At 48.5% G+C, this 15,084-nt stretch overlaps 1 long non-coding RNA gene across 1 annotated transcript in view; it reads left to right on the forward strand.

Annotated features, from left to right (window-relative positions):
* Positions 1-5,355: 5,355 nt before the first annotated feature.
* Positions 5,356-15,084, forward strand: part of LOC138762670 (uncharacterized) — a 31,525-nt gene continuing 21,796 nt past the window's right edge. The window contains exon 1 of the long non-coding RNA XR_011357037.1: positions 5,356-5,409. This is a non-coding gene — a long non-coding RNA (uncharacterized lncRNA). The remainder of the gene's footprint in view (positions 5,410-15,084) is intronic.

Consider the following 15,084-nt stretch of genomic DNA (forward strand, 5'->3'; position numbering starts at 1 on the left):
AAACAGATATCCTCTGGTATTCGCCCCTTCAAATGTCTCAGCATGGACTTCAAAAGTCCCCTCCCAACCATGTATCGGAACGTGTACTTCATGAATATTGTGGACAAGTACTCATGCTTCCCATTGGCAATCACCTGCCCAGATATGACCATGTCCATGGTCATTAAAGCCCTCTGCAACCTCCTCACCTTGTTCGGATACCCCAGTTATGTTCACAGTGATTGGAGGTCCTCATTCATGAGTGAGGATTTTTGTCAGTACTTCTTGTCCAAGGGGATAGCCGCAGGCAGAACCACCAGCTACAACCCCCGTGGGAACGGGTAGGTGGAAAGGAAGAATGACCCTATCTGGAGGGCAATCCTTTTGGCCCTCGAGTCAAAAGGAATGTCCATCTCACGGTGGCAAGAGGTCCTCCCAGAAGCGCTGCATACTACCAGGTCCCTACTCTGTACGGCCATGAATGCCACCCCACATGAGAAACTCTTCTCCTTCCCTAGCAGGTTGGCGACAGGAACCACACTGCCAATCTGGCTGACAACCCCTGGGCCAGTGCGAAATGTGCCCAGAAGCCCTTGTTAATGATCAGCTGGCCCTAGATATCATTCAGGTAAAGGATCTCTTAAAACCACCACTATCACCGTCACGAGCACTCAGGCCCCTCAGAACTGGTTCACACTGCCACAGCTCAGCCCTCAGACATTCAGCCTGCCAAACGGGTCACCGCACTGCTGGAGCCAATGACGACACCACCAATACTGTGGCAATCACAGCAGCAGATAAAGCCACTGGACCAAATGAATCTATGAACTGGTATAGCCTGCATGACCAAAGACAATGACAATGGACACTATGCCATTTCACCCCACAAGGCTTTAACCAAAAAGGAAGGTGTGAATATGGTGGTACACAGTAATGCTGGTGGGGGACCTCACTGGACTGCTTTGGCTGGCCCATCTCTGACCTGGTAACTCCTCCCTGCAGTTTTCCAATAAAGGCTGAGAGCCCTCGCCACATCTGGATCTGGGCCAGAGGCATGTAGTTATATGCTGAAGATTTCAGGACATTAAAGCCTTTGGCCATGTGCTTCATGTCTGTGTGTGGTCATTGATCTAGCTACACAAGCCAGCTTAATCAAGTTCTCAAATACTTCATCAGGATTAAAGTCCTACAACATGGAATGGAGTCAATTGAGGCAGCAGATCCTGAAATCTGAGCCAAAAATAATACCAAATTCCTGGAGAAACTCACAGGGTCAGGCAGCAGCTGCAGAGGAAATGGAGAGTTGACAATTCAGATCAAGACCCTTTAGCAAGACTGAATGTGGTGTTGGAATGGGGTGTCAGTATAAAGAGGAGAAGGGGAGGCAGGATGGAGAAAGGGGTAAGCCATTGACTGAGGAGGAGTGAAGGGTGAATGACAGCAGGAGATAGGTGGAGCCATAGAAGGGTGAAAGGTGACAGACAGCAGGAGTCAGGCGGGGAGGGGGGTGAAGGTTGATTGGCAGCAGGAGACAAGTGTGGGTGGGGGGGAGGTTGATGGATACAAGGAGACATCTTCTTTGGCTTGGCTTCGCGGACGAAGATTTATGGAGGGGGTAAAAAGTCCACGTCAGCTGCAGGCTCGTTTGTGGCTGACAAGTCCGATGCGGGACAGGCAGACACGGTTGCAGCGGTTGCAGGGGAAAATTGGTTGGTTGGGGTTGGGTGTTGGGTTTTTCCTCCTTTGCCTTTTGTCAGTGAGGTGGGCTCTGCGGTCTTCTTCAAAGGAGGTTGCTGCCCGCCAAACTGTGAGGCGCCAAGATGCACGGTTTGAGGCGTTATCAGCCCACTGGCGGTGGTCAATGTGGCAGGCACCAAGAGATTTCTTTAGGCAGTCCTTGTACCTTTTCTTTGGTGCACCTCTGTCACGGTGGCCAGTGGAGAGCTCGCCATATAACACGATCTTGGGAAGGCGATGGTCCTCCATTCTGGAGACGTGACCCATCCAGCGCAGCTGGATCTTCAGCAGCGTGGACTCGATGCTGTCGACCTCTGCCATCTCGAGTACTTCGACGTTAGGGATGAAAGCGCTCCAATGGATGTTGAGGATGGAGCGGAGACAACGCTGGTGGAAGCGTTCTAGGAGCCATAGGTGGTGCCGGTAGAGGACCCATGGCAGCAGGAGACAAGTGTGGGTGGGGGGGAGGTTGATGGATACAAGGAGACATACGGGGAGGGGAAAGGTACAGCAAGGAACAGATGGGGGAAAGGTGATGGAAAGCGGGGGACAAGCAGGAGGAGGGGGAAGTGTGATGGTCTGCAGAAGGGAGAAAGAGGGAGGAGGAGAGGTGAAAGGTGACAGATAGCAAGAGACAGGCAGGTAGAGGAGGAGGGGGAATTATATGGAGTCTGAAATATACAAATATGATGTGAATTGGGTCACAAGCTTATTCATCAACCACAAGTTCTAGGGCAGGGCGGAGTTCGATTTCATAACTTCTCTACATCAAAGAAATAATTCTTCAAGGGCTGTCACTGTTCTGATACAGGATTTATTGTAATCAAACTGGCCCAACCTGTTTTCACACACACAGCTATTACATTAACGTGAGCGCATAAGGTATTGAAGCAGGAGTAGCCATTCAGGCCTTCATTTCCCTGCTCCACCACCAGCCCCATTAAATACCCCTTGATTATCTCAATTTACAAAGACCCTTCGATAAAGGAGACCGAGGGGCAATGTTTTCACATGGATGGTGGTGGGTGGACAGATCGAGTCATCAGAAGACGTGGATGAGACGAGTGCCAATAATATCGATTAAAGGGCATTTAGACAGTTTTGTGGACAGGAAAGGTTCAGAGGGATACAGGCCAAACGCAGGCAAATGGGGCTTGCACGGGTAGACAACTTGATCAGCATTGATGAGTTGGGCTGAAGGACCTGGTTCCATGCAGTGTGGCTCCATGACTTTATGACTCAATGTATTCAGTGACCGATCCTCCATGACCCATCACCCTCTAAGGAAATTAATTTCTTTTTATTCCTCTTCTGCATGTCAGGCTTCTTATTTTGGGACCATTAACCCAGCTAAAGGAAAGGTCATCCCCACATTTACCCATTCATTTCCCAGATTGATCTTGAACATTTCATGAGATCACCTCTCGTTCTTTCCAATTCTGACCTAGTTTGATTAATTGCTCCTCATGTAACATCCCTGCTATCCCCAATCAGTAATGATCAGGTCATCTAATTTAGGGGCAATAATTGAATATAAGGAAGTAAGATTAGGAATGGAGCACTCAGTCCCTCGATCCACTATTCAATATGATCATGGCTAATATATCCCAGATATTGTCTCCTCCTCTGTGCCAGTTCTCCAGAGCCCACAGTTTATTTTTCCACTAATTTTTCATAGTTTGTTTCTATTTACTCTTAAAATATCCCCAGTGGTTTTGTCTCCAGGGCCATCTGTCTAAGATAATTCTCCCCACTATGTGACTAAGGAAGAAGTATTCTGATAAATTTCCGTCTTCTCAAAATTCTGCTGTAATATCTCTTACATCAAGTGACAATGTTGATCAAAAGACAAGGATGTGAAAACTTGATTAGCAGGCTTGTGGACTGGGGATCCTTAGACTCAGAATGCCCTGCAAGATGTAAAATGAATCAGACTACTTGACTACTTCTTTACATCTGACAAGTATGCCTTTGCGAGTCTTTTCACTCTTTCAGAATTTTCTTCACCATTTTTTTAGATTAATCTATGGTCATTAATCATACAAGACAGCAAGGTTGCAAACATTCTCTCTTCAACTTCACCCTGTGGATCTCAATGGCTATAGTCATGGTGGAGAAACAGAACAGTGATTTGTGTCTTTCCTTTGAGTCTACGGCAGATAACTGTATCTCAAGTGGAAATACCAAGTATCCATTGTCTTCTAACGATTCACAACCCTCCACACACAGGCCATTCTGGCCATCTCTGGCCTAAATTGAGGTGGTTGAAACAGATACTATTGCAAGGTTGAAGAAAAAAATTGGATCATATGTGTTTAAATGGATATGGGCCAAAGGAGGCAGGTGGGATTAGTGTGTGTGGGACATTTAATTGGAATGGGCAAGTTGGGCTGAAGAGCCTGTTTCCACACTGTATGACTCTATGACTCTACAAATGTCTGACCGTATATTTTGAAATATGTTACATAGTTTAGCATATTCCAAAAGACATTGTTGTTCAGTATTGTATGTATTTATCGAGGTGCCAGCATTTACTGCCCTTGCGAAGGTGGTTGGTGAAAGGTTTTGGCACACAGAGATATCGGTGAGGGAATGATGCTGACTGGCACATTACAGGCTGCAAGAGTATGTGCTGAGAAATGCACTGAAGCTTGGCATAGCCAATGTGAACACATTGTGGGGAAGGACCACAGATGAGAGTCCTTCCACTACCAAGCTTGAGGGGCTAAGAACAGAGTGGAATCCCCTCAAACAGCAGACAGAAAGGGCCGAAAGGAGTGGCAATGGTGCCACATAGTAAATTAGAGAATGAATGTAACAATGTCCAGTCATGGAACGTATGAATATGGCACTAAGGATGTGAAAATTCTTCCTTTGGTTTATTATTTCATTGTGACTCATTTATTTTTGTAAAAAACAGTTTGAGCAAATAATTCAGACAGTGTCCGAATGGCAAGTGCAAACAATTTGATCACCGTGGTTGGAAACAGTAGGTGCTTTTAAGCTGCAGCACCTGGGTAGCCCTCTTGGGACCCAGGTGCGATTAGTGGGGAAAATGTGCTTCCAGCACCTTTTAAGCTGAGAGGGGATATCCCCAGTAAATCGCCAACCCGGCGATTTAAGGGGGATTCCACCCCCACGATGACACGGTAGGTGACACGTCACGCAAACTAGTCTCCCCCGTCCTCCCCACCAGCTGTCAGTCTCCTCCCCACCGTCAATCACGCTCCCCCCCAACCCGCGGCAGCCAATCCCTCTGCCCCCGCAGCAGCCGACTCCTCTACCCCCATGGCAGTCGACCCCTTTTCTCTTCCCCCCCCGCAGCAGCAACCCCTCTCCTCCCCGCAGCAGCGACCCCTCTCCTCTCCCCTGTGGCAGCAACCCCTCTTCTCTCTCCCCCACAACAGTGACCTCTCTCCCGCTGATTGTGGCACCCCCCACACAATATTGACCTCTCCCCCCCATGGCAGCAACTCCCCACAATTGTGGTCCTTGTCTCTCCTCCTCGTGGCAGCAACCTCTCACACTCCCCACTTCTCCACCCCACGCCCTGGCAGCAACCCCTCTCTCTCCCCAATCACCACAGACACTTTAGCTGGGGTTTCCCTGTGACACCAATGTGTAAGCACTGATGTCACAAGAGTAACCAGGTCAGCCATTTTCCTGTTCAAGCTGCTGGTGGATGTGTCCTGGGTAAGTTTAACTGGGTTCCCTGACTACCTCCGAGGTAGGGCAGGGACCCAGTTGATTTTGGAGCCCACTGACTGAGAAGGACCCTTTCAAGCTGCCTTGTGAGTGGGTCGCTAACTGGGCAAATTGCCCAGTTAACCCCATTTTACACAGCAGTTTGAAAGCACCAGTGACTCACCACCAATGTCTTAAAGTCAATGGGAGATGGGCAATAAATGCTGGAATTACTAGGAGTCCCCAGATCTCTGGTAGAATGACATCCCTTCTTTTCGGCAGGGAAATGTCATCTAGAATGATGTTTCAACCATGTGAGTACAACTGAGTCTCAGCCATTCCTTTCTGAATGACTTTATATTACAAAGGAAGACTTTAAGCCCACCTTAAGTAAGATTGAACTCACTACCAAATTGACTAATTTGTATTTTTTATTTCATTCATCACGGGGCTAAGTAGAAGTAGGTGCCACTGTCAAAACAAGCATTTATTGCCCATCCCCCAATTAGAACCCATAGAACATAGAACATAGAAATCTACAGCACAGTTCAGGCCTTTTGGTGACCTAAAAACTACATTGACAACTGCCTAGAATTTCTCTGCTACATAACCCTCCATTTTTCTCAGTTCCATGCACCTAATCAACTCTTAAAAGATCCTATTGTACCTGCCTCTACCAGCAGCTCATTATTCCCTGCACCCACCACTTTCTGTGTGAAGAATTCACCTTTTATATCTTCCCTGCACTTAATCCCTCCTGATCTGCCAGAGGACCACCAGTGCATCCGAGGCAGATGGCCACCTCTACCACTTCCTCTGGGTCCCTTTGTGCATCACAAACTCTGTCTTCCAGCAGGAGATGGACCATATGGTGGACCACTATAATCTACAAACCACCTTCCCATATCTCAATAATGTTACTATCTGTGACCACAACCTGCAGGATCATGATGTAAACCTTCACAAGTTCCTCCAGACAGAACCTCACATATAATGAGGATAAGTGTGTGTTCCAGTCAGCATGACTAGCCAGACTTGGCTGCGTGGTTGAGAACAGCATTATTGGCCCTGACCTGGACTGATGGAGCTACCCCTCCCACATACCCTCTGAAGAGATGCATTGGGTTCTTCTCATACTTTTCTCAGTGGGTCCCCAACTTTGCGGACAAGATCACCCATTGGTCAAAGCCATCACATTTCTCCTACCAGCAGAAGCCCAAGCTGTATTCAACGATATTAAAGGATACATCACCAAGGCAACCATGCATGCCATAGACAATTCCACACCTTTCACGTGGAGAGCAATGTGTCTGATTTTGCCCTGGCTGCCTCACTCAATCAAGCGGGCAGACCTGTCTGTCGCCTTTTACTCATGCACCCTCCAATGAGGCTGTATACCCCTGGAGGCACTACCTCATGGTTCCCCTTCATCACATCACCGATTGGTACCATTCATGTTTAATAATAAGCAAAGGGGAAAAATCAAGAATGAGAAGATTCTTAGGTGGAGAATCAAACTATGCACTTACAACTATGACATTCTCTACTGGCCCGACAAATTTAACAAGCCCTGGACATTCTTTCTCGAGGAACCTGCGCTAGTGTTCAAATGGACAGACTGCAGTCTCTCCGCAGTGACCTTTGCCACCCAGAATTATTAGGTTTTTCCATTTTGTCAAATCTTGGAATCTACCATACTTCGTTGAGGAAGTCCAGACTATGACTAAAAACTGTAAGGTCTGTGTGAAATGCAAACCCCAATTCTACTGGCTGGACAAAATGCATCTGATCAAGGCTACCTGCCCCTTGGAGCGCCTCATTATCGATTTCAAGAGACCCCTCCCCTCCTCCAACCGGAATGTCTATTTCCTTACCATCATCGATGAACACTCCCATTTCCCCTTTGCTATACCTTGCCCAACATAACCACAGCCACAGTTATCAAGGCCCTCTGGAATATCTTCACATTCTTTGAGTACCCTGGCTTCATCCACAGTGACTGAAGGTCATCTTTCATGAGTGATGAGCTGTGGCAGTACTTGCTGACCACGGGCATTGCCACAAACAGGACCACCGACTACAATCCAGGGGTAATGAGCAAGTGGAAAGGGAGAATGCCACAGTATGGAAGACCATTCTCTTGGCACTGAGATCATGGATTCTCCCTGTCTCCTAATGGCAGGAAGTCCTCTCAGATGCACTCCATTCCGTCCAGTCACTCTTATGTACAGCCACCAACAACACTCCTCATGAACAGATGTTTACTTTCCCTAGGAAATCTACATCAGGGACTATGCTGCCCACCTGGCTTACCTCTCCAGGGCCAGGCCTGCTCCAGAAGCACGTCAGGCAATCTAACACTGACCCGCCGGTGGAAATGGTCTGCATTCTTCACGCAAACCCTCAGTATACCTATGTTGCCTTCCCTGACGGGCTCAAAGACGCGGTCTCAATCTGGGACCTTGCTCCATTGGGGGCTTCCTTGAACACCAATGACTTTCAACAGACATCTCCCCCCCCCCCCACTTCAACCTTAGGGGTTCTGGAACCTGCAGCTGACTACCCCCTACCCCTGGCCACTGTTGTCGCCAACGATGTACTAGCTTCACACTCCCCCACTACCCCACCTGTCCCCACCCCTCGACAAACTTAACAGGCCAACCTCACATGATGCTCAGGACATTAACACAACGACCCAACCATTGCCACGTCTCTCACTGCAGCAGAGGAGACCCCCTGATAGACTCAACCTGTAAAATGTATATATGTATAGTTGTTTCACCCTCTCTTTTTTTTCTCACCCTGCATGACTCTTTTTAAAAAGGAGGGGTGAATGTGGTAAACCAATCTTATGCCATAATTGGCCGTTACTGACTGGACACACCTCCCGAGAACAATCCTACGCATAGCCTCTTGCCTGCTCCCCTTTCTCTTTGCTTTGATCAGTCAGTGAGGTTGATGGTTGTTCTAGTCTTTAGTTAATAAAAGCCTGATAGTTTCACAACTCAAGTCTTTTGTGATTACTGATGGTACATCAACATCCTTCCAAGGTTTTACATCATGCTTCAAAATCTTGAACAGGTTTTGCATCAAAAGAAAGTGCATGACACCCTCAGTCCTTCACTAGAGAATCAGTATACAAAACCAAAATAAAAACAGGTGCAGAGTCTTGACCATTCCTCTGTCTCCACCAACAATACCTGGCCTGCTGAGTTCATCCAGCAATTTTTCTTTCCCTCCAGAATCCAGCATCTCTCTCTTCTCCATTCTGTGCTCAACAGCAATAAACAGATGATCAGTGTGGATTATTTTAACGTATGCCAGCTGGGTATTCTGGGCCAGGAGTCAGGGAAAGCCTGCTCCCCTTGTTCAGGAAACTTGAAGTACCAAGTGACTTATTGACTATATGACATGTAAATTTGACTTGGAAACCAATGCCAAAACGTCTAAAGATTCTGGCACAAAAGGGAATCCACAATTGGCACTTCACATTGTCAAATTTGTCAAAGTCAGGAATGTACTTGAAAAGGAAATAACATAATATTACATTTTGGTTGAATCATGGTTGACATCCATTCAAATAGTTCCATTAAATAATTTCAACATTCACTAAGCAATTTCAAGGAAGAGAAATGATAGCTTTCTAGCTAATTTTTTTTGAGTGATCTTAGGGTTAAAATTCACTTGGCAGTAAAACTATTCGGCTGTTAAATGATTTATGTTCCATATCACTCAGTTATTGTTGCATGCAGTTATGGTCAACTCATTACAGGAAAATGTGGAGGTTTTGGAAAGGATATAGAAGGGATTTACCAGGATTCTGTCTGGATTCAAGAGTGTGAGATATGGGGAGTGGATGGATAAACTTGGGTTGTTTTTTTCTGGTGTATCAGAAGGCTGAGGTGAAACCCAAGAGAATGTTTTAAACTTATGAATCAGAATAAGAATCGGGATTTATTGTCATGTACAGGTCATGAAACTCGGTGTTTTGCTGCAATATCATGGTGCAAAAATATGTATTATAGCCATCTTAACATATTACTATAAAAAATAAATAATAATAGCAAGAATAGTGGATGAAAAGTAAGACACTGTCTTTGGTTCATTGATTACTCAGGAATCTGATGGCAGTGGGGAAGAAGCTGTCCTTGTATCGTTGAGTGCGAGTCTTTAGGCTCCTGCACCTTTTTCTCGAGGATAGCAGGGTGAAGAGGGCATGGCCTGGGTGGTAGGAGTCTTTGAGGAGAGAGGCTGCTTTTTTAAGACACCGCCTCATGTAGAGGTCCTTGTTGGACCTCTACATGAGGTGGTGCCTGTGATGTCACAGGTGAGTTAACGACCCTCTGGAGTTTATTCTTGTCCTGCGAGTTGACACCTCCATACCAGACAGTGGTGTAACTGTAGAGATACAACCACTACACTGCCGCACGACTACCAGCCTACTGCAGGGGCAACCACTATACCTGGAGGTTGGCAAACTGGGAGGCTGCTCCACCTGCTGGCTGTCAATCACTGGCCCAAATAAAGACTCGAGCTGGCCCCTTTGGGAGCAGTCATGCACATGTAGCAATTCTGAATCAGATTCTGATATGAATATGCATGAAATATGTATCACGTGCACGCAGCAGTGTTTTAGTTTAAATTACAAATGTGCTGTAGAAACTCAGGAAGTCATGCAGCATCTATAGGAAGTAAAGGGAAACTGACATTTCAGGCCTGAGCCCATCACCAAGGTATGAGCAAAGAATAAAATCATGGACTTGTGCACTGCCAAACGAAGGCTACCCACAAATTAGAGGAAAAACACCAACATTCCATCTGTGCGGTCTCTAACCAGACGGCATTCATGCCAGCTTCTCCTTTACCATCGGTTTTAGTTTAGTGCATGTTCAACACAGACATTTAGGCTGAAGGGTCTGTTCCTGTGCTGTCCTATAGCTTGAGTTCCATGTTCAGGGTCTGTGTTGAGCAGCCAATCTAATGCCAACCAAGTTCAGCTTTACCGGAACATGTCCCATCATTTTCTCTCATCCATCTCTAATTCTTCTGTCCCTCTTCCTCAGCCACCATCCCATCTCGAATGCCTCATGGAGGCAACAGTGAGAGTTGAAGGAAAGACTGCAGAAATCCACCCCCACCTGAGATGTTTTTGTGTTCTTACGCTATGTTCTTTGGCTTGGCTTCGCGGACGAAGATTTATGGAGGGGTAATGTCCACGTCAGCTGCAGGCTCGTTTGTGGCTGACAAGTCCGATGCGGGACAGGTAGACACAATTGCAGCGGTTGCAAGGGAAAATTGGTTGGTTGGGGTTAGGTGTTAGGTTTTTCCTCCTTTGTCTTTTGACAGTGAGGTGGGCTCTGCGGTCTTCTTCAAAGGAGGTTGCTGCCCGCCGAACTTTGAGGTGTCAAGATGCACGGTTTGAGGTGATATCAGCCCACTGGCGGTTGTCAATGTGGCAGGCACCAAGAGCTTTCTTTAGGCAGTCCTTGTACCTCTTCTTTGGTGCACCTCTGTCTCGGTGGCCAGTGGAGAGTTTGCCATATAACACGATCTTGGGAAGGCGATGGTCCTCCATTCTGGAGACGTGACCTACCCAGCGCAGTTTGATCATCAGCAGCGTGGATTCGATGCTGTCGGCCTCTGCCATCTCAAGTACTTCGATGTTGGAGATGAAGTCGCTCCAATGAATGTTGAGGATGGAGCGGAGACAACACTGGTGGAAGCCTTCTAGGAGCCATAGGTGATGCTGGTAGAGGACCCATGATTCGGAGCCGAACAGGAGTGTGGGTATGACAACGGCTCTGTATACACTAATCTTTGTGAGGTTTTTCAGTTGGTTGTTTTTCCAGACTCTTTTGTGTAGTCTTCCAAAGGTGCTATTTGCCTTGGCGAGTCTGTTGTCTATCTCGTTGTCGATCCTTGCATCCGATGAAATGGTGCAGCCGAGATAGGTAAACTGGTTGACCGTTTTGAGTTTTGTGTGCCCGATGGAGATGTGGTGGGGCTGGTAGTCATGGTGGGGAGCTGGCTGATGGAGGGCCTCAGTTTTCTTCAGGCTGACTTCCAGGCCAAACATTTTGGCAGTTTCCGCAAAACAGGACGTCAAGCGCTGAAGAGCTGGCTCTGAATGGGCAACTAAAGCGGCATCGTCTGCAAAAAGTAGTTCACGGACAAGTTGCTCTTGTGTCTTGGTGTGAGCTTGCAGGCGCCTCAGATTGAAGAGACTGCCATCCGTGCAGTACCGGATGTAAACAGCGTCTTCCTTGTTAAGGTCTTTCATGGTTTGTTTCAGCATCATGCTGAAGAAGATTGAAAAGAGGGTTGGTGCGAGAACGCAGCCTTGCTTCACGCCATTGTTAATGGAGAAGGGTTCAGAGAGCTCATTGCTGTATCTGACCCGACCTTGTTGGTTTTCGTGCAGTTGGATAACCATGTTGAGGAACTTTGGGGGGCATCCAAGGCGTTCTAGTATTTGCCAAAGCCCTTTCCTACTCATGGTATCGAAAGCTTTGGTGAGGTCAACAAAGGTGATGTAAAGTCCTTTGTTTTGTTCTCTGCACTTTTCTTGGAGCTGTCTGAGGGCAAAGACCATTTCAGTAGTTCCTCTGTTTGCGCGAAAGCCGCACTGTGATTCTGGGAGAACATTTTCGGCGACACTAGGTATTATTCTATTTAGGAGAATCCTAGCGAAGATTTTGCTTGCAATGGAGAGCAGCGTGATTCCCCTGTAGTTTGAGCAGTCTGATTTCTCGCCTTTGTTTTTGTACAGGGTGATGATGATGGCATCACAAAGGTCCTGAGGCAGCTTTCCTTGGTCCCAGCAGAGCTTGAAAAACTCATGCAGTTTGGCATGCAGAGTTTTGCCGCCAGCCTTCCAGATCTCTGGGGGGGATTCCATCCATACATGCTACTTTGCCACTTTTCAGTTGTTCAATTGCCTTATATGTCTCCAACTCTAGCCTTAAGGGCTGTTGAGGGAGCTGGAGCAGGGCGGATTCTTGGACTGAGCGGTTGGCACTGAAAAGAGATTGGAAGTGTTCTGACCATCGGTTGAGGATGGAGATCTTGTCGCTGAGGAGGACTTTGCCGTCTGAGCTGCGCAGTGGGCTTTGGACTTGGAGTGAGAGGCCGTACACAGCCTTTAGAGCCTCATAAAAACCCCTGAAGTCGCCAATGTCCGCGCTGAGCTGGGTTCGTTTGGTGAGGCTAGTCTACCACTCATTTTGGATCTCCCGGAGTTTGCGCTGAAGATGGCTGCATGCGCGACGGAAGGCTCATTTTTTCTCTGGCCAGGACAGCTTTGCAAGGTGAGCCTGGTGGGCAGCTCGCTTCTTTGCCAGCAGCTCCTGGATTTCCTGGTTGTTTTCGTCGAACCAGTCCTTTGTTTTTCCTGGAGGAGAAGCCCAATACCTCTTCAGTGGATTGCAGTATGGCAGTCTTCAGCTGATCCCAGAGGGTTTCAGGGGACGAGTCCATGAGGCAGATTGCATCCTCGAGCTTTGCTTTGAGGTTTGCCTGGAAGTTTCCTCTCACTTCGTCTGACAGCAAGTTTCCAACATTGAACCTCTTTCTGGGGGCTTTACTGTTCCTGGACTTTGGCTTGAAGTGAAGGTTGAGCTTGCAGCGAACCAGCCGGTGGTCAGTGTGGCATTCCGCCCTGGGCATGACCCTGGTGTGGAGCACATCTCGTTTGTCTCTTTCTCGCACCAGGACGTAGTCCAGGAGATGCCAGTGTTTGGATCGGGGATGCATCCAGGTAGTCATAAGGCTGTCCCTCTGCTGAAAAAGGGTGTTTGTAATGACAAGCCGCTGTTCTGTGCAGAGCTCCAACAGGAGGCGCCCATTGTCGTTGCACTTGCTGACACCATGCTTGCCCAGGATTCCTGGTCAGGTTTCTGAATCTTTGCCGACACGAGCGTTGAAGTCGCCAAGGATGACAACCTTGTCGGCTGTAGGGGTGCGTTGAATGAGGTTGAGCAGATCAGTGTAGAACTTGTCCTTTTCTGCTGGTTCCACCTGGAGGGTTGGAGCATAGACACTGATGAGGGTGATGCGACACTTGTTTTGAAGGGGGAGTCGCATCGACATGATCCGGTCCGTGTGGCCTGTCAGGAGGTTTTCGAGCTTGGAGGCAATGGAGTTCTTGACCATGAAGCCTACACCAGATAGGCGTCGTTCAACCATAGGCTTTCCAGACCAGTAGAGTGTGTAGCCCGCGCCGCATTCTTGGAGGCTGCCTACATCTGCAAGGCGGACTTCACTGAGAGCGGCTATGTCGATATCAAGTCTGAGGAGTTCATGTGCAATGAGGGCAGACCAACGTTCAGGTGTGTGGCTGTCAGCCTTGTCTAGTATGGTTCTGATGTTCCAGCATGCTAGCTTGAGTTTGTGAGCATCTTTTGAGGGGGAGGACGTGGAGGGGGAGGACATGGACCTGTCCTCGGGCCTGCGCAAAGGAGCTTTTAGGCGGAGTGCAGTGTGCGTAGTACTGGCCCCACCCTTTACACCCATGGTTCGTGTGCTGTGGCCAAGCAAGCTGGGATGTGGCAGCAAGGTCCTTGGGTCGTAGGTTTTATATCAGTGGCCTTCTCCTATGCAGGTTTCTTACCCGGGCTGGAGGGGCCTGCCTCCCCTCCTAGGTCCTCCCTCCTAGGTCGGACCATACCTGGTCGCAAATCACCTGTGGACATGGCCTAGGTAAGTTTAATTGGGTTCTCTAACTACCTCTGAAGTAGGTCAGGGACCCGGTTGGATTCTGACGGGATTGACCGAGTCACACCCTTTCTTACTGCTGTGTAAAATGTAAAACGCGAGGGGGAGGCGGCAGCCACGGCCTCGGTAGAGTGAGGCAGATGGAGGCCCCAGTCCGGGCATAAGCGAGGGGGAGGCGGTGGCCCCGGCTTCGGCAGAGTGAAGCAGGTGGTGGCCCCGGTCCGGGCAGAAAGAAGGAGGCGGCGGCCCTGGTCCGGGCACAGGGAAGGCGGTGGCCCCGGTCCGGGCACAGGAAAGGCGGCGGCGGCCCCGGCCCCAGTCCGTGCAGAAGGTAGGCAGCGGCGGCCCCGATCCGGGCAAAAACAAGGGGGAGGCGGTGGCCCCAGCCTCGGCAGAGTGAGGTAGGCGGAGACCCTGGTCCGGGCAAAAGCAAGGGGGAGGCGGTGGCCCCGGCCTCGGTAGAGCGAAGCAGGCGGAAGCCCCGGTCCGGGCAGAAAGAAGGAATCGGCGGCCCCAGTCCGGGCACAGGGAAAGCAGCGGCAGCCCCGGCCCCGGTCCGGGCAGAGGGTAGGCGGCAGCGTCCCCATCCGGGCAATAGCGTACGCTATGTTACTGTTGTAGTATATTACTGCATTGTAATTTTTTAAATATCCTTTTAAAAATAACTGAGTACTGCAACTATTTTGGGTGTGGTGACATAGAAAGCTGTCATTCTTAAGGTTATAATTAGCTATAAGCTTGTATCATTAGTGATAAATCAGCTGAAGTGGAAAAGGTTTCAACACTTCAGTCCACACTGACCTCCATCTTTCACACCTCTCCCTCTCTCCATTCAATTCTCCTGGTCTTACTGCTCTTTGTCCATTCCCATATCCATCTTCTACCCTCCATTGCCATCCCTGCCACATTGGTCGTTTCTCTCTTTCCTCAGAATTTCTAACCTGTATGTGCATATAAGGAGTTGGGATGATA

This window comes from Narcine bancroftii, chromosome 5, assembly GCF_036971445.1.
Source record: "Narcine bancroftii isolate sNarBan1 chromosome 5, sNarBan1.hap1, whole genome shotgun sequence".
NCBI classification, from domain to species: domain Eukaryota; kingdom Metazoa; phylum Chordata; class Chondrichthyes; order Torpediniformes; family Narcinidae; genus Narcine; species Narcine bancroftii.